General features: G+C 32.3%; 1 protein-coding gene across 2 annotated transcripts in view; it reads left to right on the top strand.

Annotated features, from left to right (window-relative positions):
- Positions 1 to 23,882, top strand: part of Mp (collagen XV/XVIII-type protein multiplexin) — a 202,287-nt gene that overhangs the window by 17,511 nt on the left and 160,894 nt on the right. The gene's annotated exons all lie outside the window — the stretch shown is intronic.

Here is a 23,882-nt window from a genome sequence, read left to right as displayed (position 1 = left end):
ATCTACCAATGAGAACAGAACAAAATAAACATCTTACCTATATTATTTATATTAATTTAGAAGACGTAACATTAAAAACGATTTAAATAGAATGGTAAAAAAATCTATAAACATTTCAAATATTGTAGAAGTCAAATAATTAGTTTTCAAAAATTAAACCTGTTTGATCTCTTAAAAGTATACTAAGGAACTTCACGAATATTCGATAAAACTGTTTTGTTAGTAAGAACCACAGATGATTAATCTATGTGTATTTTAATTCCGAAAATTTCGTATAACAAAACGATAATAAACAAATATTTTTTCAATACCGTAAAAAAAAAGAGAAAATAAAGAGTAAAGATAAGAGTAATTTATTAAGAAATATTCTGTAAATCAAAAGATATAACGAACGATGGGACACGTATCACACCGGAGTTGGCTTAAATCGTGAATGTCAAAATTAGACTGCTCTTCGTCGTCTTAGTTCTGTCGACGGCAGTATAAACAAAAAACGTCTCCACTCCTACGTACAAATGTCTCCGTTTTAGCCGCAGTACTAAATAATTTGATAAGATAGTCACCTAATAAATCCTACAATAAGTTTCATATAAATATATCGTTGTATTTTATACATTTGTATAATTCAGGTAAACAATGTGTTTCGATAAGTATTTACTATATAAAAGCATTATCGGCATACTACTTCATATTTATAAATTTTTCTTTCATTATATCCATAACGTAGCCAATTGAAAGAAATATGAAAAAGTTGGATGATCGAAGTTAGAAAAGTTAATAAAATTCTTATGAAATCCGATCATATCAGAAATAATTTCAAAAGCAAGCGGCTAATTCGAATGGATGATTAATCGAGATTAATTATACTAGGCTTCGTTTCATTTTGCGTAGAAAAATATTTCAGAAAATGAAAAAGCATGCGAGAGACAAGAAGGAACGTAATCCGGTTCGCGTCGCACGTCGCCAAGCTCAATTCCACGATTTTCTATTTCCTTTTGCGGCTATTGCAGTTTGTAGAGCAGAGAAGTAGGGAGGACAGGGAGGGCTTGAAAAGGGATAGAAAAGTCCGCTTTCGCGTCAGTGGGATACTTAAAATCCAGAGAGCGGATTTCCAGCCCTCGTCACGCCTCGGTCTAATCTGCCAGTTTTATAAGGATACCCTACCGCGATATTCCTGTGGGAATCCGCCGAGAGGATTTTTCATCTCTTCGCTAACCTCACCGCAGTGACCTTAGCCATGCGCTAGCAAAGCGTTCGCAAGCCACGCGTAACGTTTCACTCGAACGGCATAGTAGTGAAAGTCGACATATGCTCCGACGAGTACATAAACGTATTCTACGATCCTCTAATCTCTTTCAACAAATCTCTTTTTCGTTAGAATTATTCGAGACTGCTCATGTAGTATCTCGAATTCAAACGCATTTTTTGTTCTTTTTTTTCGCATGTCTAATTTTTTTCTCTTCTTGTCTTTATATGTCGTATTAAAATCAATGTTACCATATAACTTACTTTGTGGTGTTACGTTTTTCGTTATAATATTCTCCTTCAAGGAATTTCTTTTTTGTTGGAATTATTCAATTAAGATTTCTGTTATCTTATTATTCTTATTACTTATTAATTTTGTAAAATTCTTTTTTTTTGATAGTTTACTATAAGAAACGGAGTCAAAATGAAATCTTAACTTTTACTTTTGTGAAACAGTCACGCTTTAAAAGTATTTCTCAAATTTCGTCCGAGTTGAGTAGTAGCCGCGTTAAATTAGTTTCCTTTAAGAACATCTTTCGTTCGCACGACTTTCTCTTGCACCAAAGCGCGTGCAAATTTCAACAGAACAATGAAGGAATGAATTCGTCTTGCCCGTTTTCTGTTTCCCCTCCCTCGTCCCCTTATTTCATTTTATTTTATTATACATTCATTTTACCTCGAGAAGTTGTGGAGTTTTGCGTCGAACCCCCGTGAATGCCGAGGGTTTTAAATAGAACTGTTTGAAGGTAGAAAGGGGCGGAGTTAATAAAGAAAAGTCCTTTGAGGATAATGACGAGAATGCTCCTTTTCTCTTGAAAGGCTGTGATCATTGGAGGATGGTGAGGGATGCCTTTTCTTTATTTTCAAGAAACTCGTAATCGAGCTCATTACAATGAAAAGAATATTTTCATATCGTGGATCCGGTGACGAAGGAATTTCGTAATTATTCTAAAAAAACGTGAAGAAACTAAAAAAAAATAACAAAGAATCCTGTTAAATTAATTCAAAATTATACTATAAGTAAAGTAGAAAATCACTTTACCATTACTAATGACAAAATGTTAACATTTATAAATAATTTTCTTTTCAAGGTAGAATAGCATAATTTTTCGAGAGAAAAAGATATAGATTTAATCGCTTTTTACTTGATCTTCAGTTCGCTTATCACAAATGTAAAGGGATCGATGATACCGGGGATTTAGCTAAACGACGCACAGAAGGGACCGGATGTATAGCTCCCGCAGGATGCAAGATAACGCGTCTCTCTTCCCCGAAGCTCATTTGTATCAAACCTGTTCTGGTGCTTGCAGAAACAACTGCTTTTTGTGCTATCATTTACCTCGTCAATATTTAATAGTTAACCCGTGATCAATTCGAATTAATTTTTTCCTGTAAATTTTTGCGAAAATTTGCAGTTAAATTTGAAAATATAAAAGAATTAAAATATATTTTAATTTACAGTTCTGTTTAATTAATAAAGGTATTTGTTAAGAAAAGATACTTTGAAATTGATCCAATTAATGATTTCTCGATCTTTCTTACTTTAAGATCACATTTATGTAACTTTTATTATTATGATTATTCGATCGATAAAACTTGGTACTTTTTGCGATCATTTTGAAAGAGTTTCGCGTGTATGAGTTCGACGTATTATCGTTAGAGGATTTACTGTTCGTTGTAAGAGGCTCTCTTTAAAATGATAATAATATCATAAATTTTAATAAGAAAATATTCATATCTTTGAGCTTTTCCCTCGCTGCTTTTCTAAAGATTAATTTTCAACTGTGAATTAAATTTAATATCCCACCGTTGGGTGGCATTCACTTTCCGGTGCTTTCTAAAATCTGTAATTCTAAATCTGTCCTATGTTCCGTGGAAAAATTTGAGTATGAAAAAGTTGATAAGAGAAAATCGAGAAATTTGGAGACATAGACATGCCCTGATTTATTGTTATACAATTTGGATGTACGAGTGAACAGTAACATTTTATTGTCAACGATTGTGAATGACGTTTCGCAATAAACTGTTCAATATGCCGTTTGATGACGGATCGGAACGAGTGTTCCGGTGATTTTCACGAAATAAACCGAAATCGTGCGAGGTAATAGAATTAAAAATGATGACGGGTAACTTTCTAAACTGCTATCTTACCTTTACTTTATCGTTTTAGCGATAACATAATGAAACTTTATATTTTTCTTACTATTTCATATAACACATCGATTATATGTAATCTGATATAACGTAGAAAGATAAGAAAAAGAGATAGAAAGATAAATAAAGATAGACAAAGACATAGAAGAATCTCAGCGCGAATTCTCGAAAAATCCTTTTCCCTTATTTCTTGTTGTCCGTAATCTCTGGAACAGAGATTCTTTCATTTCTTCGTGATCGTCGACCTTACCTTCCACTCATCCTGATTTAAGGGAGCGCACTCCATTAAAGCAAGAGTGGGAAAATAGAGTCTCGCTATGAGGAAGAAGTGTTTGTCGACACGAAATGATTCAACGATTTTCTTCATTTTCTACATTGAAAAACTCATTATTCGATTTATCGTATTCTTATATCTTTTCTTTCAGTTTTTTCTTTTTTTTTTTATAGCAACTAGAATTGAAACAAGAAAAAAAAATATCATGTGGGCAGATCACACGTGCTAGAAGTGAGACCTTCGATAAGTCTTTCCGATAAGTCCGTAGGGTCTTTCCGATAAGTCCGTAGGGTCTTTCCGATAAGTCCGTAGGGTCTTTCCGATAAGTCCGTAGGGTCTTTCCGATAAGTCCGTAGGGTCTTTTCGATAAGTCCGTATTTTTAGTTAGGCCTAGTAGAGGTGTCTTGTAAACAAGCCTCGTAAAGAAGTCTCGTAAACGAGTTTCTTTTATTAAAAAACTTTTCTATTTTATTGAAAAATTTGTATAAATTTCCTAAATGCCTAAATATTATAATTAAAGAACATGTTTTTGTATATTTATGAGAAAAATATTCTAGAATGTTGTCTACTTCTTTTTTTCTGATAATGATCTTTTGATTGATTTGAATTGATTTTTGTGTTTTGTAAAATATTGCAGACAATACAATTGTTATATTCTATATATTTTATAGTTAGGAATTAAAATATTTGCGAAATAAATAATTGAATAATAATTTTTCAATAAAATAGAAACATTTTTAAATAGAAAATAAATGACACGTTTGGTAAAAAAAAACAGATCACGCATCTTCTTTCTTTATTTCGACCGTCCGTTGGTTTGGACCTTATACTTTTGTCGCATACCTACGTGCTTATCTCTGTTTATTCTTCTACCCTTCTATCGCTCCTACCTACAAACATTTCGAGTATCGGAAGAATACGTGTCCATGCTTTGTAGTATGCAGTCGCACACAACACACACATATACAACCAGGAGTGATAACTACGAAGCATAGCATAAAGAGGAGACCGAGAATAGGAAAAACTGTATAGCTATATTTCGTCTCATTCTCTCGCTGGCTCAATCCTATATGTTTGTCTCTTTTTCTGTCATTATTTAGTATAGCAGCCGTTTCATAGCTCCGTTTCCTGACCGACTGAGTTTATTTACTTTTTAGATCACTCCCATTCTAAAGAAGTTTTCACTTCAAAAAGAGAAATATCGATACACCCAGTCTACATTAAAGACATCGTTTCACTAAATATTTTCTTACTATCCTCCACTCAGTAAGATTTAAAAGAATTTGAAGATATTTCTAGCCCGCATAGTAAGAGAGAAGGAAATAGATCGTTAAGAATAAAAATTGATACGAAGGGAGACGTAGAGCATCCCAACCATCGTCGGACTAATAGAAGGAAAATATTGAGTTTAAAATTATGGAATATAAAGAAATGCAAGATGGTGTGCGTTTCCGCTCTCGTCGTAACAACAACCACCGATGAAGTAATTTTCTAAAAACAGACGAGCTCTCGACTCGATTAAAATTTATGAACCATTCTTGTCCTATTATCGTTCTATCGGGAAAGAAGAAAAGTCCTTACAAAATCTATTTATAGTTTCTTCATAATAATGAAAGTAGACAGAATTAATATAAAAAATAAAAAATAAAAGCATAAACAAGATAAAGAAAAAGTTTGAAATTGGATTAAATTCGAGAAAGTATATTGCGCGATACGATCTTGTGCTTTTTTCTTTGCATAAACATTTATATAACAATATAATTAGAACTCGCAAATAAATATGTTCTTAAATGGAGTAAGATCACTATACGTATGTATACGTATACATATTACAAAAATCTTAGAAAATAGATTTAAAAAAAAAGAAGAAAGTTGAGGCTTCAAAAGTTCGTGCTAAAAAATTCGACTATAATAATTTTTGGACTATTTTTGTTTTGACTATAAGATTCAAAGGAGAGACGACTGCTCGTAATTAATATACATCAGCCTATCCTCCTTCGCTCCTCGTACTTTAAAAATATTCGTGGTGCCAAAGATAAAAATACGTTTAACATATATTACATCGGTCGTGTATATACGTAAAAGAAAAGATAGAAAAAAAAAGAAACACACACAGGACAGACAGGAACGTTAAAGAAGCGGCACGATGAAAAACGTTACGACGTTGTTACGCATCTTTACGTATTCTTTTTGGGACACTCTTATGTGCTCCGGATGTGGGCGATGATTGGTCGAAAGCGTACCGTAACCGTGTTTGTACCAAATAATTCGTCATGACTCATCGATCATTCTGTTCCTTTGACTCGACATGAATACGAATGGGTGGAGGAAAAGTACATAGACTTTCGATATGCTTCACGACATTGTCGTTACGCGCTGTCAAATGTTAATTAAAGATTAATGACGAATCTTTATGAAATTATTATCGTTATTGAAAATAAATGAAAGAACGACGACGATGAAAAAAATCATATAGTACCGTTTACGCGTGAAATTTTTTTCCTTAAGAGAAAGATTTTTAAAACTTAAAGAAAAATGTAGGTAAAACGAACCTCTTATACGTTCATGCTCTCTATTCTCATAAATAATTTCTTTCTTCTTATTATAAATTTGTTCCTTTGCAGACGTTTATCGTGGTACGTTAGATACGAAATATAGGTATAGTTGCTAAAGAAAAAGAAAGAAAGAAAACAAGAAAGAGAGAGACAGCCAAAAAGAGAGAAAGAGAGAAAGAGAGAGAGAGAGAGAGAGAGAGAGTAAATGCAAAGATCGAATGCAAAAACCATAGAAAATCGTGGAGACGTGATACAGTCGGTGGTTGCCCAAGGCAGACATATTGGTCCCGGCGCGTGCTCGGAAAGTGTAAAATATTTCAAGACTCCCTAACCTTCTCTTTCCCTCTCATTCCATGTTTTTCTACTACACTTTCCTCTTTCCCTATCTCTCCAGCTTTTTCTTTCCCTATGGATAACTCACCTTATAATATATATTGTCTGGTTGTACCACGTCCCATACAATCCCTCGCCTCTCTCCTGCGCATAATTCTGCGGTTTATCAGCCAGTGAATCACCATTCATATGCCTCCGAACATTCATATCCTTACTGCAACAATGATTTTCTATTTCTCAATGTCTATTCTCGTTTTGGGTCATCTTTCAACAAAATTTTGTAAGCTTCTCATGTTGAAGTATCGAAAGCTTATTGGATTCTGTTCTTTACAAAAATTTGACTTTATAAATATATATTTGTATTTTTTATTTTTCTCAATGAATGTTCTTTTGACATGCATATACATTTATATTACATTCTTACATACCAATTGTCGATCAATTTCGAATTACAAATGTTTATATTCTATTGTATTTCATTCCATCATTGTAGAAAGATAGAGTCAAAGAAACTTGCTTTATTCGAAAGGTGGAATCGCGTGGTTACGTTCGATTTGTGGGACTTTTGTACAGTTGTTGCGAAAAAGGGTACAAGATGTTTCACCGTTACACGATGGAAAGTTGTACAAGTATAATAAAAGAATAAAGGAAGGAAAATGCAATAGCTGGGGTGAAGGAGTGTGGGAAAAAAGAAGAGAAAGAACGAAAAATAGATAGGTAGGAACGTGGAAAAAAGTTTGGCGGGTAGAAAGTATGCGAAGAGGGAGGCTCGTTGTTGGTTAAAAAAAGAATAAAAAGAAAGAAATAAAAAATAAACAACGCTCTCGTTTTCGGACGAACGCACTCGTAAAACAAGCTGGACGTATCTCGTGCGAAATAAAACACGCTCGCAGCCGGCCATCTTTTTCTACCTGCTCCACCCTCCCCCCCCTCTTTATTCATCTATCTCTCTTTCTCTTACTAGTTTTTCCACCATGCCTTTTTTTTTCTTTTATTCAGAAGTGAATCCTAGCAATATGGTCATTTTCGATCTTTCATGTTTCTTACTCAAAAGATTATTTCAACGTATCATATAGTTTGTACATACATTTTATTACTTTCAATATTTTGTTATTTTTTTGGTCTGTTTAAAATTATTACATTCGTTTTTACTTGTAAACATTTCATTTGATAAGTAAAATTAATAAAATTCAATCAAAAATATTTTATTCTTTATTTTTAACTTATTTTCTTGCATATAGAATCATCCTCAATTCAATTATACAACCCGTCCAGATTATATTAATCTATATATAGAAAAACGTATATTATGATATACATTATAATGTAAATTATAATATATAATACATATATATATATATAATATTTTTTCAAAAAAGATTTATATTTACTACCGTGCTTAATTATTTTGAATAATGAAATATAATATATCACTGTGGCGTCTAGTTTTTCTGTTGGTTGTTTCAATGAAATAAGGTCCCCATTTACAAGTGATATTTTTTACAACTTACTAAAGTTAAATTGCAAATTAAAAGCATCTTTTTTCTCCTAAAGATGAAAAATGTGTTTTAGATCTTTATTCAAGATTTTCATTAAATTCATTTCTTCACGTTAAATTAAAGTTACTTTATGGTTTGGAGTATCGGAAAATTCGATAAAATAAAATCGTTGGTGTGATGTAGCACTGTGGACCAATAACCTCTCGATCGAGTAAACTAATTGCTTTGTTAGGATTATCACAGTCGTAGCAAGCGAACGAATTAATTAACAAAACAAATCAATCGATCCATTCGACTTTCGTTGTTAAGAGTTGCATAAAAATTTGAAACGATTATCATTTTCTTAATTAAATAAATGTTAATGCGATGGGTCCTAACGAAAGAATATAAAGAAAAAAAAGAATAATTTAAAGTGAATAATAGTATAAAAGGAAAGTTAGAACGTAGTAACGAGAATTGGTATCAGAGGTATAATCAAGCTGTTCCAGTGAAAATTCTAAACCGAAAAAAGCTCGCAAAGACAAACGAGGGGTAATCAGGTGGGTAAAGTGGGAAGATAGAGAGAAGAAAATAAGACAAGAAGAAGACAAGATGGAGGGTGAAGAGTATAAGAAAGAGAAAAAGAGGAAAAAAAAGAGAGAGAGAGGGAGGAAGTAAGAGACAACCTTTTCTGGGTGTCTAACTTTACGGTTGGGCTTCGACACTTAAAAAGCGTGACACTTTCGAGTATTTCCGGGTAACTTTGTTTCGTACCGCTTGTTCGTCACTGCTTATAGCCACACATACGCGAAAGTACGTAGAGAAATTGCACTCTTGAGTACGAATATCTAAAAGTAGGCGAGAGTAAGAGAGGTGAAGTAGATAAAAAGAGAGAAAAAGACAAAGATGATAGAAAGAGAAAAGAGACATAGGGAGAAGTCGAAGAAGAAGTGGGGCTTTAGGATGGATGCCGAGTGGATAAGGAAAAAGATATATAAAAAGAGAGAAGTTTTTCACCTAGTCGAGCGAAAAGCTTTTCGCGTGACGAGTGCCACATAACGAATGATCGTTACTCCTCGAGCGAGACAAAAGGCTCGTAAACAAAACAGGCTTGACTCGGTGGGCACTCTTACAGTCTTTTCTTTCTATCTCCTTCTATCCAACCCTTCAACCGAGTATACAGCCCGTGGCTGTTACCGACAGCTCTCGCTTTTTGGCTTCCGCACGTTTAAAGTCGTTGAGAAGGAAATCCTTCTCCTCCTCCTCCTCCTCCTCCTTCTACTCCTCTACTTTCCGTTCGAAGTCAAACTTGGTGGCCTAATTATTACTCGTACCTCCCTACAAATTAATTCGTTCGCATTCAAAGTCTTTCTTCTAAGGAGTTCAAGCTTTGCGTAGTTTCTTTCTGCCTTCATTTTCTTGTCTCATTATTACTCGTTTGATCTCTTAACGAGTTGTTCACCTGTCGATGACAAGAAATTACGCTGTTGCTTCTTCGCCTTTAAAAAAAAACTTTGAAATTAAGATTCAATTTAAAAGATATATTTTGTTTTTCTTTTTTTTTTTTTTTACATAAAATGTCTTACAGTATTAATTAAAATGAGCAGAAACAAGAATGTACAGTAATTTTTTTTTTTTTGATTCGTTATAAAAATTTGAACTTTTTTAACGATCCTATCGAATACTTTTAATTATTATATCTGATTAAACATAAAATTGTATAAAAAAATTTTCGTAACAATTATTTGCGATAATAGATTGTATTCGCTTTATAATTAAGGTATTCACGACGTGATTACGCTTTATCAAAAACTCGATGAAGTGGAACATGTGCGACGAAAAGAGTGCACTGCTTTTATATAGTAGTATACGTACTTTGCATCAGATATATCAGAAAGCTTGGTGCTCGCGTGTTTGACCTTCTTCTTGCTTTTTTTTTACATATCTTTTCACCTCTTTCTTTTTTATTCCTTATTCACTCATCCTCTTTTCCGATGCTCGCCACGTCTTCGTCCCATCCTTATGTATTACACATACGACGCACACGAGTAATCCATTTTTTATATTTATTTATATTTACATTTTTTTTCGCTCCCTTGCTTTGATAATTATTTTTAAATTTTTGGATATATCAAAATTACCCTCTGATAAGTTGTTTCACGAAATTTATAGTAAACATTAACTAAATTTAAAAATATTCGACGTTATGAATAATAATAAGAAACAAGCGAGTTGTATATACATAAGTGTCCTAATTTAAGTGACTTTGTATAAAATGTATAAAAAATTTATATCATATATAAAAATGAATCAATTCAATTTATATCAAAATGAATTGCCAAATCAATATTAACACTTATACAGATATACAGATAACAATTTGTTACTATTTTAAATATAATAGTATAAATTATTAAGTATAATTAGTATTTATAAAAGAGATAGAGTTGTGTCAGGGTCACGTCAGGATCACGTCAAGGTTCTTTACTGATAGTTTTTATATTTTTCGGTATAATACCAAATATTTATATTACACATTGATATTAGATCTAAAATACTAAGTAAAAATTTTGAAAAATATTGATTTAATAAGTAATTACTAAATAATTATATTACATAACCAGGAGATTAAAATTTTGTGACGTTAGTTTCGTCTCCCACGATGATTTCTTTTATTTTTTTTTTCTGCAACGCATACTAGCGAGTAAAACGGATCCGACATGCCGTTCGAAATCGTTCGTTTTATTCACACATTTTCTCTTTGTCCTCCTACAAGGAAGACTCGAAACGAGTCTCTCGCGGCAGGAGGGCCGTTTGAGTTTCAGCTGGAAAACGCGAGCATGTTTAAGAGAAAGAGAGAAGGAGAGAGAGAGAGAGAAACTTCGAAACTTTTGTCCCAGCGATGATCAATAAATCCCTCGAGTTTCATAGTACAAAACGTTATCGGAACACTCAAATTTAGAAACGGAAATATATAGAACGGCTTCACGCTGTTCAATAAGATTTTTAAACTGTCGAAAGAAATTATAAACATATCTCACTGCAAATTTTCATGAATAAAATTATTATCTCTTCAAAAATGTGTCATACCAATTTACCTTGAAATATTTTGCAAGTCTAATTTGAACTAATAAGATTTATTATTTCTATATAGATTTTATATTGATATGATGAATATTTATTTCTTATTAAAGAGAAATTATTCAATGTTTATTTATGATAATTATAATTTAATTGTGCGATACAATGACTATTATTACCTAAAATATCTCCGTTATTTTTTGTTTATATATTAACAGAAAAAATATATACATATATACATTTTTGTTCATTGTAATTTAATTATTTTTTCGCTCCTGCGCATATGACAACCTCTAGGGTAAAATTGTCCTGTAATATAGGTAAAGTGTATTATGATAGTAAAATAATAGTTAATTAATCGATGGAAGTATCTATTGTTGTCTAAAAGCTCGAAGTATATGATCTATGTATCGTCTTCCTCGAAATTCACCTTCAGACTGAGTCATTGTCCTCTATGAAAATACTTTTATGCAATATTGTTTATGACTTTCCAAATGTAGGGCATGTGTGCAACGGTAATAATTTTCCAAATAAGGAGAATTTTAGATTATAACGTTCTAATTTTAGCATTTTTTTCATTCTAATGTAATTTATTTTATTACTCTTACGCAGTGATGATTTCGTGGGTTAAATTTTCTTGCAAACAGTAAATTATTTCTTTTTATTACATTTCTGCCAAGCCAAAATCTCTATCAGTACAAGTTACCATAGGCAACAGGAAAATAATAATTGACAAATTGATTTAGGCCACTTTCAAAATAAACGGCTCATATATTATATATATATATATATATATATTATATATTTTATACATATGCTTATAATTATATCTTTATTTACGGTAGAATAACGATAAACAATATTTAAAATAATCGAGATAGTTAACTGTTAAGCTCATTCGCACGTGCTGCGTGATATCGTTGCACGTGTGGTTCAACTCAGGGACAGCTAAAAAAAATAGAAAAAAGGAGAGAGAGAGAGAGAGAGTGAGAGAGAAAGAAAAGTACCCATTTTGTTTGAACTGATCGTAGCCGCCTGTTCAGCATCATAAACTTGATCCTAAACTTATTTCGAGCCCTCAGGATGACCACCCCACTATTTTTATCGACGATTTTTTATTCGTACTATGTTGAGCTTTCATTCATACCTTATAATACCTAGTTTTATGAACGTTTCGATCCATATATTTTTCGATATTCTTTTGTTCGTTTTTGACAGGTTCTCAACGTAAAGTGTTCATTTAATTTTTATGATTTATGATAAATATTTTTGTGTGATGGATATTAGTGTATATGTAGAACATTCGATTAAATTTATAAAACGTTTAATTATTTTCTTACGGCAAATTTACTCGTCCAAATCTCACGATAAGATAATAAACTTAATTTACATTTAAATTGAATTTCTGAATGAGATCTATATATTTTACAAAAATTATATATTTTGTTTCTTTCTTGTTGTTTTAATCGACAATTGTATCGAATGTCTTTTATGTACACATGGAAAGTTTGATGTCTTTGTTTCATAATTAATTGTTACATTCAATTTATACATACTGACAATTCACGAAGCATTTAACTTACGTTTTAAATGACGTCGTTTCTTCAATCATGATAAAGAAAAAATTCGTGGAACAAAATAGGACATGAAGAGAGATGCAAGCGTATTTAAAGCAACGTTCATTAATATTAATTGAAATTAATCGTATAAATGAGACGAACAGAAAGAGAAGATTAAATCACGAGAGGAACGTGCCTTTCCGATGATGGTTAACGACGCGACACGATAAATCGTTCAATTATCATCTTTATCATTCTTTTATTCTATTAAGCGCCACGCCACGTCAAGGCTACGAAAGAGGATAAAAGAAAGAGAAATCACGAATTTACAAAAAGATCCAAAGTTTGGAGAGACTTTTTTTTTCTACTTCTATGTTTACATGCTCGACAGATGCGAACTTACAGTTGTGTATCTTTTTTTACCATTTCTTCTTTCTTATCTTCTTTTTCTTTTCTTTTTCTTTCTTTGTTTTCGTCGACCACAGTTGAAACAGGTTTTATCGAAAAAGACAAGTTGAAGAATGTAAAGAAGGGAAGAAGGAGAATAGGAGAACATATGTGGACCGACCAATCCTGAGACAAGCTGAAAGCATGGAAGCAAACGTTACCATATGTCATAATTAATTCATCATTGAAACAACTCATGATAATCATGAACAGATCTTTTTTATTATTTTCCTGACCTATGTGACTCTCTGCGTGGAACGTTATTAAACCAAACAATATTTTACGGTAAATCAATATTTTGATATAACAAATACATAACGAATCAATATTTACCGTAATATTGTGTTTTGTTTACTATTCATTTGTTTTCTTTTTAAAGTGAAATTTTTTATACGACGGTAACGATAAAATTTTATGAAGCAACATGGAAAGAGAGGTACAATATGGTTTGGGAGAGAAAGAAAAAGTAAGATAGAATCTACAATCGATCAACAGTTGAATGAAATTGTAAAAGGTTCTACATTAGTTGTGTATATGTATGTATGAGATACAACGATCAATTGCGAGATGCGTTTCTCTATAGAAGGATCTTGAGAATGTTAGATATACCTTAAATAATTATTAATTAATCAAAAAAATATGTATATATTGTAGTCTAAAAGCACGAAGTATAAAATCAGCGTACCTTTCTCTTCAAAATTCACAGTTAGACTGTCTCGTTGTCCTCTATGAAAGTATTTTATAATTCTTGTATTGATTTTTGCTTATAACGTCATGTATATAACTTTCAGAAGAATAAATTCTATTTATTTTAAATATCATTTCGTTACGCATATGTATCCTTTAGAAAGTCATAAATACAACAATCAATAAAATAACTTTCATAGAGGACAACGAGCCAGTCTAACGATGGATTTCAAAGAGGAAAATACCTCAATCTTATACTTCGTTCTTTTAGATAATAATATACATTTTCTTCGATTAATTAACAATCATTTAAGGTATGTCCAATATTCTAATGTACTCTAAATATATTTAGGATTGTTTTATCACATTGATTTAAACATTACATAACTATTACCGTACTTTAAATATAAAATAATTTTTATACGTTTTTATATGAATGTTTTAAATTCGATAGTTATATCAACATATACGATTTTAAAGGACATCATTTTTGATTATTATTACATATTTTTGATGATTATTATTCTTATTGTAATTGATTATTTTGCATATGATAATATGAGTTTCACTTCTATCATGCGTGGAGTCTACACACATTCTTTTTCTTCAAATTTTGTTTCCTTTGCAAATATGAGATACGTAGAGGTAATATCATTTTTTTTTTTTTATTTGATGAATATACGAGGCTAGCTTTATTGCGTTTGCATACAAATCTTTTATTCAATCGGATGTTTCGCTTTTTCTGTAAAGCCAAGTTTCTCGACGGCTAACCTTGTCTTTTCTCGTTCTGTTTTCTTTTTCAACGTTGGCTTACTCGGAAAGCTCAAACCGAACTAGTCAAAGAGATTCTCGAGAAAAGAGAAATGCTAGAAAACTGGTTTTCATGGTTTGGACGTAGCGAGCAAACGATTTATCATTTTCCCAAATATTTCATTCGAAATTCGAACGATATTTAAGCATTAAATAATGTTACGGAAAAGTTCTTTATTTTTCAAATATTAGAAAAATCTTTTTATTGATTAAACATGTATTAGAAAAACGCATTTTGATTATGTTTTAATAAGTTTCTCGATTGTTTAAGAACGCATAGAAATATAATATACATACATCGTTTACAATCACGCTAGCAAATCTCATGAGTTCAATGTGATACAATTTTGTAGTTACGTAAGAACTGTAGACGATAGGAGGTTGCTCGTTGGAGGAAATCCACTTTTCCAGACAGCTGTTCGGGTAAATAGATGAAATTCTAACAAACTGGGAGCTCGATCACATGGTTGTCTTCTGGCAAGGTAAGCGATACTTGTTTGCTTAGGGAATACTAGACAGAAATTGGATATACTTCTACCTTTAGTTTTAGTATTTTATTTTTCATCTCACAGAGGTTGGTTTTAGCTTTCCTTGTCTCATAAAAAATAATTCTTTATCATTTTGCCAAGTTTGATTAATTTTTTACTTTCTCATCTACTCGGATCCTCGTCATTTTCTATTTTCACGTAATCCATCCTTTACAACTTTGCTTCTTTACATCGTAACCAGTCTTCTACTTTTCTTTTTCTCTTTCCCTCTCTGTCTCACTTTTTTTCTCTCTCTCTCTTTCTCTCTCTCTCGTCTCATTTTTGTGCTTCGTTTTTCTATTTCCTTGGAATCTTTCCAATGTTTTTTTCTTTCAGTTCGTAGTCTTCCAATCTTTATTTACCTTTTTCTACTTCCGAACTCTCAATGAAACTTCGTCTTCACTATCTTGACAAATTCATTACAACTCTAATTTCTTCTTTTCTTATGAACTATCGTACAAACAATAGTATTTCGAGATTAAGCGACCGAATCTTCTATTGACATCCGATATGTGGACGTTTTAATCTCATGTGGGCTTGTGAGTAATGAGAATATTCTTTCTCTCTCTCTCTCTCTTTCTTTCTCTCTCTTATTGGGTAGGATAGAACGAATGAATAGGAATAGAAAGGACAAAGATATCCCAACCGTATTCGAGAGGATACGCTCGAGTTCCGATAAGCAGATTACATCGATGGTGTCGTCGTATTTATAGAGACGTCGAACGAGTTCCGCTTTCGACATAAATCCATTGACGATAAATAATTGATAGTCAAGTAACCGCGGTCTTTCTATCGAGATCGGTTGAAATTTATAGAAAGCGAGCTGCGATATATAAAAGTTTTTTTTTTCTCTAATCGATTATTATTTTATCAATTCTTTGTATTTTTCAACTCTTTTTCCAAAGCTATATTGAAATTAGAGTTTATCTATTTTTATTAACTCTTCTAAGAGCCGCGTTGTACATTTCTACAACATACCAACCAATCATACTAATTGTAATTACTAATCGTAATTTGAAGGTATTATTTATTGCATGTCTATGTTAGAATTTATTGGTCTGAAAATATCGGCTGTGCTAATAAACTAAATGTTACTTTTCTTTAACACATATGAATTTTTATAAAAAAAGCTTCAAACCTTTTTTTCCCCGGTATCTGTGCATTTTTTACTATATGCTACTGAAATCAATTAGTAATTAGCGTTCTTTTTTCGTAAAAGGTTAATACTACGAGAAAGGAACGTTCGTCGCTTGTTCAGATTAGCTAACGATTTCATTAAAAACTATTATTATAGATGCTTTAAAATTTTTAGATTTATTTATAATTCTTTTTATCTTCTTTGAATCATTTAAAAGTAGTGATAGTATAAAACGATAGATAAAAGTCCTCCGGTTTATCCGGGAAGATAGGATCGAATAGCGAATATATTCCACAGGAGAATTAATGTAAAAAAATATGAAAAATGTTGAAAAATTTTGCTTAGAAATTGTAATTTGATTGTTGCAAAAGTAATTCAATTTTTTAAATATTTTTATTTCGTCGATTGAAAACTTTTGATATTTTTTATGAAATTTTCTTGATAATTAAAATCATAATTAACATTTCCGATAATTTGTTTGAATCAACTGTAAGATTAAAAGTCCTTACGTTGTATTTTCTTATCACGTAACTTTTGAGAAAGATCGGAAAGAGCAGTATTACTTTCATCGAGATTTTGATTGAGAAGTAAAGAAAAGGAAAGATAAGATGAGAAGAGAAGAATAGAAACCTGACATTCCTGGACGTACACGTATATGTATGTATGTGTCTATACAAAGATGGGCTAATTTTCTGATTCCACGAAACCAATTAAAAGAGCTTTCCTGGTGTGTTGCCTGGCCGGTAGAAAATGTCGTTTCCCTGTGGCTGTATCTGGCCAAGCAATTTCCTGCGTGTCTGAGGAGAAGCTGACACAATATGCAGCTATTTGGAGGGCAGCCAAATGAAACCGAAAAATTACGAGGCGGACAAAACGCACGGTCCATATTCCCAGTGCATACCATACACTGCACGGGATAGTGTCGCTTCGTTTATGTCGAGCGGCACCTTCGGCCGTGCCCATATAACATTCACCTATTTCTATGTTCTATGTTCTATATCCATGTGTGTCTCTCTACGTATCTATTCTACGTAACTAGCCCTTCTATGTACTATATGTTTTGCATGTATGTATGTATGTTTATATATCGGTAGCTACCTACATATATATATATATATATCCAACCTCTAAATTCCCGTGGATGAAAATTACTATGGCCAGGAGCGGTGTACGACGACGGACCGTAAAATCGGACGAGTGCCAGAAGTAAATTGCTGGGAATTATTCGCGCCCTCAAAAACTATATTAATTCGTTACCCGTTATGTCGACAAGTCTTTTCTTTCTTTTCCCCTCTCTCTCCACCTTTCTCTCTTTTATTCTTTTTCATTTTAGTTCTTTTCTCATTCGACGAGAAATTCAGATTTAATGGGAAACAAAAATCTCTAACATGATGTATATAAGGAATATAAAAAAAGATTTGAAGTCTAATTAGAAAATATAAGAGATATTTTTCTTCGCATTATGAAATAATTTAATCGGTTTTAGTTAGCTTTTACCTGCTACTGCATTACAAATGAACCATCCCTTCGATCAATGGCCCTGTCAATCGACGTGAAATATTTACGAGCAAATCAAATAAAATGACTGTATTTTTAGTTAAAAAACGGACTACATCTCTCCTTATTACTGTCTAATCCAACTAAAAATTCATACTCCTTTTGTTTTCTTTGTGTCGTTTATAAGATAGGGAACAGATCCAGTTGGAGGAAAAAGAAATTAGACGAAAGAAAACAAAAAGAAGAAGAAGAAGAAGACGAAAAAGAAGAAGAATAAAAGGGGGAAAGGACGATCGTATCTGCTTTAATTTTGCAGACTTAAAGTCTCGCGAACTCTTGCAATCACTCCTGTCGTACGAGTACGAAAGAACCTGAGGAAATTCGATTTTGAAATAGATAAGCGAGTCCGGCATTTCTCATTCTTTTTTTTTTTTTTTTTTTTAACTGTACTGATATAAAACGAATTATGTAAAATAATATAAAATTTCATTGTTTGGTTATACACAAAGTTCTGAAATAAATGATGGCAACACATCCGAGTGCACGGATAGAAATCGGATAAAGTTCTGATCGGAAAGGAAGAAAAGGTTTAGTCGAAAACGAAATCGATGTTTTCCAAAGGGAATCGATCAAATCCGTATCGACAGTTGTAACTTTTTTTTCTCTTGGTTTATTTCAATAACGAATATTCGGTATAGTCAACAATAATTCTTTCTCTCTCTCTTTTTACATTTGTATAATAATTATGAAAACGAAACAAATATATTATACAAAAAAATGTGTATTTTTTTAATATTCATTTTTTAAATAATTTATGATAAGAATATATAAAAAAGAAATGTAATGGATCGTTTGAAAGTAATGTTGTAACTTTTAAAACCATTCATGATGAGATAATTTTTTCTATTTGTTAGAAAGAACGCATATATCTCAGTGATAGAACGAAATCGCGGGAGATTCCATTTCACGCACGGTAGCTTCGCGGTTGAGGTTTGGACTATTTGTCAAAGCGTGGAAAAAAGAGTAGAGTGACTGGCATTCAAACGCGTCTCGGGTTTTCGTTGAATGACGAAAGCATCTTTATCGCGGTGTATTTTTTATTTGTCATGAGCGTTCACTTGGAAATTGGACGAGATGCGAACGAAAACTAGGTTAGAACGTTTTCCATGAGTATTTTAAAATAACCGTCCATCGCATGTGTTTATATTGAGAAAAGAATTTTCTGTAAGTTTTACAAAAATAGATCTTTTTGTTTTGAAATTACAATAAAAAGAAATAAAATATGACAAAGCTTTTAACAATTACAAATTGTATAAAAGTAATATTTATATGAGTAGAAGTAAAAACTTCAGAGGGGGTAGTTATTACCTGTTCTCCCATTAATCCACCCTCCTTCCTCCCTGTTAGGACGTAACAATGAAAAGAATAAATGTGAAAAAAATAGGACTATCTCTATAAAATTTTTCTTAAAAAATATAGCCACTGTATTTGTAGTCGTGCTTCGAGCATCGAAGAAACCATAGATATGAGAAAAAAAAAGTTAGGGAAGGGCTGGTACTAGTGATAGCGGTGGTTGTGGGATGAAATAGTCGCACCCTCCCAGACACTTCGGAAAGATAATCGGAAAGTTTGAATACGATTCTTTCCCCCTCTTTTCCTCTCCTTCCCCGCCCATCCCACAGTTAGAGCCCGATCGAGAATATCCGTGAGATATTACAGCATCGTTTGTTCGAGGGGTTGCCTTTTCTCCCTCGTTCAGTTTTTCTCTAGCACGGAAAGCTGAGCTCCAATCGATGCTTCCCTTTCCCCTTCCCTGCTTCTAACATTTTTGCTCCTTTCTCTTGCAACTCTCGTTTTATCACCCTCGTTATCCGTCTTTCACTGATCCTATTTGTTTTTTTTTCCTACACTTTGATAAGACTCCAGACCTGTGGCAAGTGTCGAAGTTAAATTTGTCACACCTTCATATCTCAGCGTACTGAACCAGGATCGAATGGAATCGGATGTTGTCCTTATGAAACGTATCATATCGTATCCCAGATTTTCAGAAACGAAATTCCAACTTTAGTATTTTTTGATATACCGAGTTTATAAAACTCTTTTATCTGTTTTCTTGCTTATTTTAAATATATATTAAATGAATAATTGTTAAAATAATCTTACGTAAGATATAATTTAATGTAAAAATACTTATTAAATGTGTAAATTATGAATAAAATAATTTCCTTGACCTATCATTAAGGAACTACAATGAGTATTAATTGTCGAATAATTATCAATTAAATTGAAATTGATAATTTTATAAAACCAAGCATATAGCTACCAGTTCAGTCGGTTACGTTGCGCTCTTTGAAGAATAAACCAGCCGAAAAGCAAGGACTCTAATTATTATTCAACCGTCGTTTACTCGACGTAACACTTTTCTCTCAGGCCGTTTAATTAACGGCACTGTCGTAAAATCGCGAAATAACGATCTTCAGAGTCGTCCGTTCCTTTCCTTACTTACATTAGTGAACTTTAAAACGCCATTGCCTCGTACTTTATTAACTTTCTTCGTTTCTCAAAATATAGAGAAGACGTTCGCTATATGTACAGAAATTTTACTACAAACAATAAGCTTTTTGTAGACAAAACTTAAAATGTATGTGCAAAGAATAAAATAGATTGAAAAAAAAAACCCGATCAGATCATCGACCGAAAATAAGAGAGAAAAAGAAAGATTATCTTCAAATTCTTCAAGTTTCTCGCCTAAAAGCTTTAAAATGTTATTTATTTTTACTTAATTTGCTTTGTTTTTTAAGTGAAAACTTCTTTAGAATGGGTGTGATTTGAAAAAATGTAACGGAGCAGTAGACGCCAATATAGCGGAGCGGTAGGCGGCGGAGTAACACAGCAGCGGGCGTCTATGAACGGCTGAGATACTAAATAAAAAGATAAAAAGAGAGAAAGAGAGAGAGAAAGAGAGAGGAGAAAAGAGACAAACATGTGGAATTAGGCCTGCGAGAGAATGAGACAGAATATAGCTATATAGTTTTTCTCGCTCGTTTAAAAGGCTCTTTTACAAGGCTCTTTTACGAGGATCGTTTACGAGGCTCGTTTACGAGATTCTCTTTTACGAGGCTCGATTACAAGGCTCGTCTACGAAGCTCTTTTACGAGACTCTTTTACGAGGCTCGTTTACGAGGCTCTTTTAATAGGCTCTTTTACGAGGCTCTTTCACGAGGCTCTTTCAAGAGGCTTGTTTACGAGGCTCTTTTACGAGGCACTTTTACGAGGCTCGATTACGAGGCTCGTCATACCATACATATTTTAATTACCATAAGCAACCCATTTAACATAAAAACTTTCTAAAAACTTTTTAAAACATTTCTTGAAAAGCTTTAAACCTTTCAAAAATGTTACTAAAAAATCTTTTTACTAGGTGAAAATGTCATCGTTAAGAGACTTGCAAAAGATTACTCTATCAGTAAAATATTTTAGAAATGTTTTTAAAATATTTATGTAAAATCTTTTATGAATCTTTTTCAAAATATTTTATAATGATGCCTACAAGGTTTCTAAAAGATTTTTTGAAAATATTTAACGAAACTTTAGCTGAAAGATTTTAAAACTTATCGTGTTATGTGGGAACTCATCTCATTTCTTTAAATTGAATTTGCTTACTGTGTAATATGTTATGTATTATATGTTAATAAAACTTAAAGTCATTTTTGAATCTGGTAACAATATAATAATTATAATATTATAACAAATAAATCTTACAATTATCCTACACCTGATATTCTGCATTCGTCTCATTCTCTCGAAACTTAGTTTTTTGAAGGTTTCACTTCTACCACGTGTGATCTGCAAACATGTTGTTTTTTTTTTTTCTCATAAAAAATATTTGTAAGAAAAATTTTTCTTAACAATAAATTTGTTGTAGATAAGAAAAATGTCAAAAAATGATGTTGATCGAAAGTAAAGAAAGAGAGAAAGAAAGAAGGAGAGAGAAAAAGTAAGATTATTTCAAAGTTCTTGGAGATGCTGTTTTTTCGTAAGAACTTGAGAATAATCTCGGTAATATTTAATCGGCAGAGCCCTTACCTTCATCCAGCTCAAGGCGAGTAAAGACCTTAACGCCATCGTTCCTATGCTATCTTATTCCCACCCGTTGTTCTATCTCCTTGATTCTCTCTCTCTCTCTCTCTCTCTCTCTCTCTCTCACCCTCCCTTTCTCTTTTGCGCGCATACTCATCTAAACCGAGCTCAAACACGTTCAAGATTTTGCCCTTTCCACAGTCTGTTTCTGCTTTTCTCCTCCTTATTCCTTTCTCATCACTTCATCTTTCTCACTTTCAAGTCCCATCTTCGCGTTCGCGCATAATGCACCTGATTTAGTAGAAAAGCCTTTTGCCCTCGATTATTTATACCTTTACATTATACATCCAAAGTATACCGCACCTTGACATAGTCATTGTTGCTTCGTTCTCAAGACTCTATGGTTTGGTTTTAATTGAAACTAATTAAAATAATTTTACTATAATCGTTTTTATTGTTATTAATTTATTTTTAAGTATTTTTCAAATTTTAACTTGTTATTAATAACTGTTATTTATATTTGTAATATCAGGGCGAAGAAAAAATTGTTCAAACGAAATGAAAAAAGAACTTATCTCATATTGTCTATGTTCAGTCCCTAAGTCACTAATTACACTTTTGCTCTTAAATAAGTTATAAAGCTTATACTATTTTTTAAAATGGCTTTTTAAAATTTACTAGTCATTACTTTATAAATAGCATCAATAATAATATATGAAAGCATTAACAAAAAGTATACTTCTCGTAAACCGGATTTTTCACAAATCTGTTTGACGAACAATAATTTAGATTTGCATAAATGTTAGTGATTTTTATCTGAATATAAACGATAAAAATTCGATTGATCAAAATAAAAATATCATAAAATAAAAATCACGTCATGGATACGATTGACGTGTTGTCTATATTTTCAATTGATTAGTATTTGACGCGAGCTTGTCAATCGCTTACGACAGTTACGACACGAGAGTGAGAAAGAGAAAATAGAGAAAGTGGAAGAGAAAAATAGAGGAATCGTTTTTTATTTCGAAATATCCTCGCGGTAATCCTCAGTCCGTGGGCGGACAGATAACGAATAAAGGGGTGCACTTTTTGCATAATTCTTCGGGCATTCGTGACAAGCAATTTTGACATCTCCCGCTGAGATTTAAGCGATTCTAACGAAAGTTTAAGGTGAAAAGGGGGCGGCTACTCCGATCCTACTAATGAAGAATCTTTCTCTCTTTTTATCTTTCTGTACGTGTGCGTATATATATATATGTGTGTGTGTGTGGGTGAGTGTGGCGTGCGTGTGTTTCTACTCTTTTTCTTTTATTTTACAGGAGTGGAAAACTTTCCGTCGTCCAAATTATTCGCAGAGAGTAGATAAAAGCGATCCGGGGGGTAAAAGTCACGTCTATGAGTAAAGAAAAGTCTAAAAGTGATCTCGTAAATATGACCACTGTGATTCTCTAGTTCTTTCTTTCTTTCTCTCTCTCTCTCTCTCTTTTTTATTAGATAAGAAGAAGTTATCAGAATCGGTAAAATGAACGCTATGAGAAATTTTTTAATCGATGTTAATTTTTTTTTTTTCAAGAAATTTAAATCATCGAACTTTGTATAATCGTTAAATATATCGATACAAAGTTACGATCGTTAATAATATATGATTTGTGTATTGGTTTTCTATAAAAATAAAAAATATCTTGTAATACATAGATCTTGGCGATTTCTCTGCAGTTATTCATCTTCGCTGCTCGCAATTTCTCAACGGAAGTATATATGTATTATATATATGTATATATCTCCCGTCTCCTTTTTAATGCTATCTAGGGATTCGAAGTTACAAGAAAGAGAGAAAAGATCGGTTCCATTATCATGAAATATACCACGCATAATTCAGCCTTGAAAATTCGATTAATGTTGTACTTAAAGTAACAAAAGACGTCCACGACAAAGGATACCGATTGAAATTCGCGATAATCATGATCACCATCTACTCCAATGCCTGAAGAAGCTTTGTATTTCGTGTATTTCG

This window comes from Polistes dominula, unplaced genomic scaffold (genome assembly GCF_049000335.1).
Source record: "Polistes dominula isolate Pdom_NZ unplaced genomic scaffold, Pdom_raw_medaka contig_77, whole genome shotgun sequence".
In the NCBI taxonomy this organism is placed as follows: Eukaryota; Metazoa; Arthropoda; class Insecta; order Hymenoptera; family Vespidae; genus Polistes; species Polistes dominula.
The sequence above is the reverse complement of the archived record's forward strand: the minus strand, read 5'-3'. Positions and strand labels throughout refer to the sequence as shown.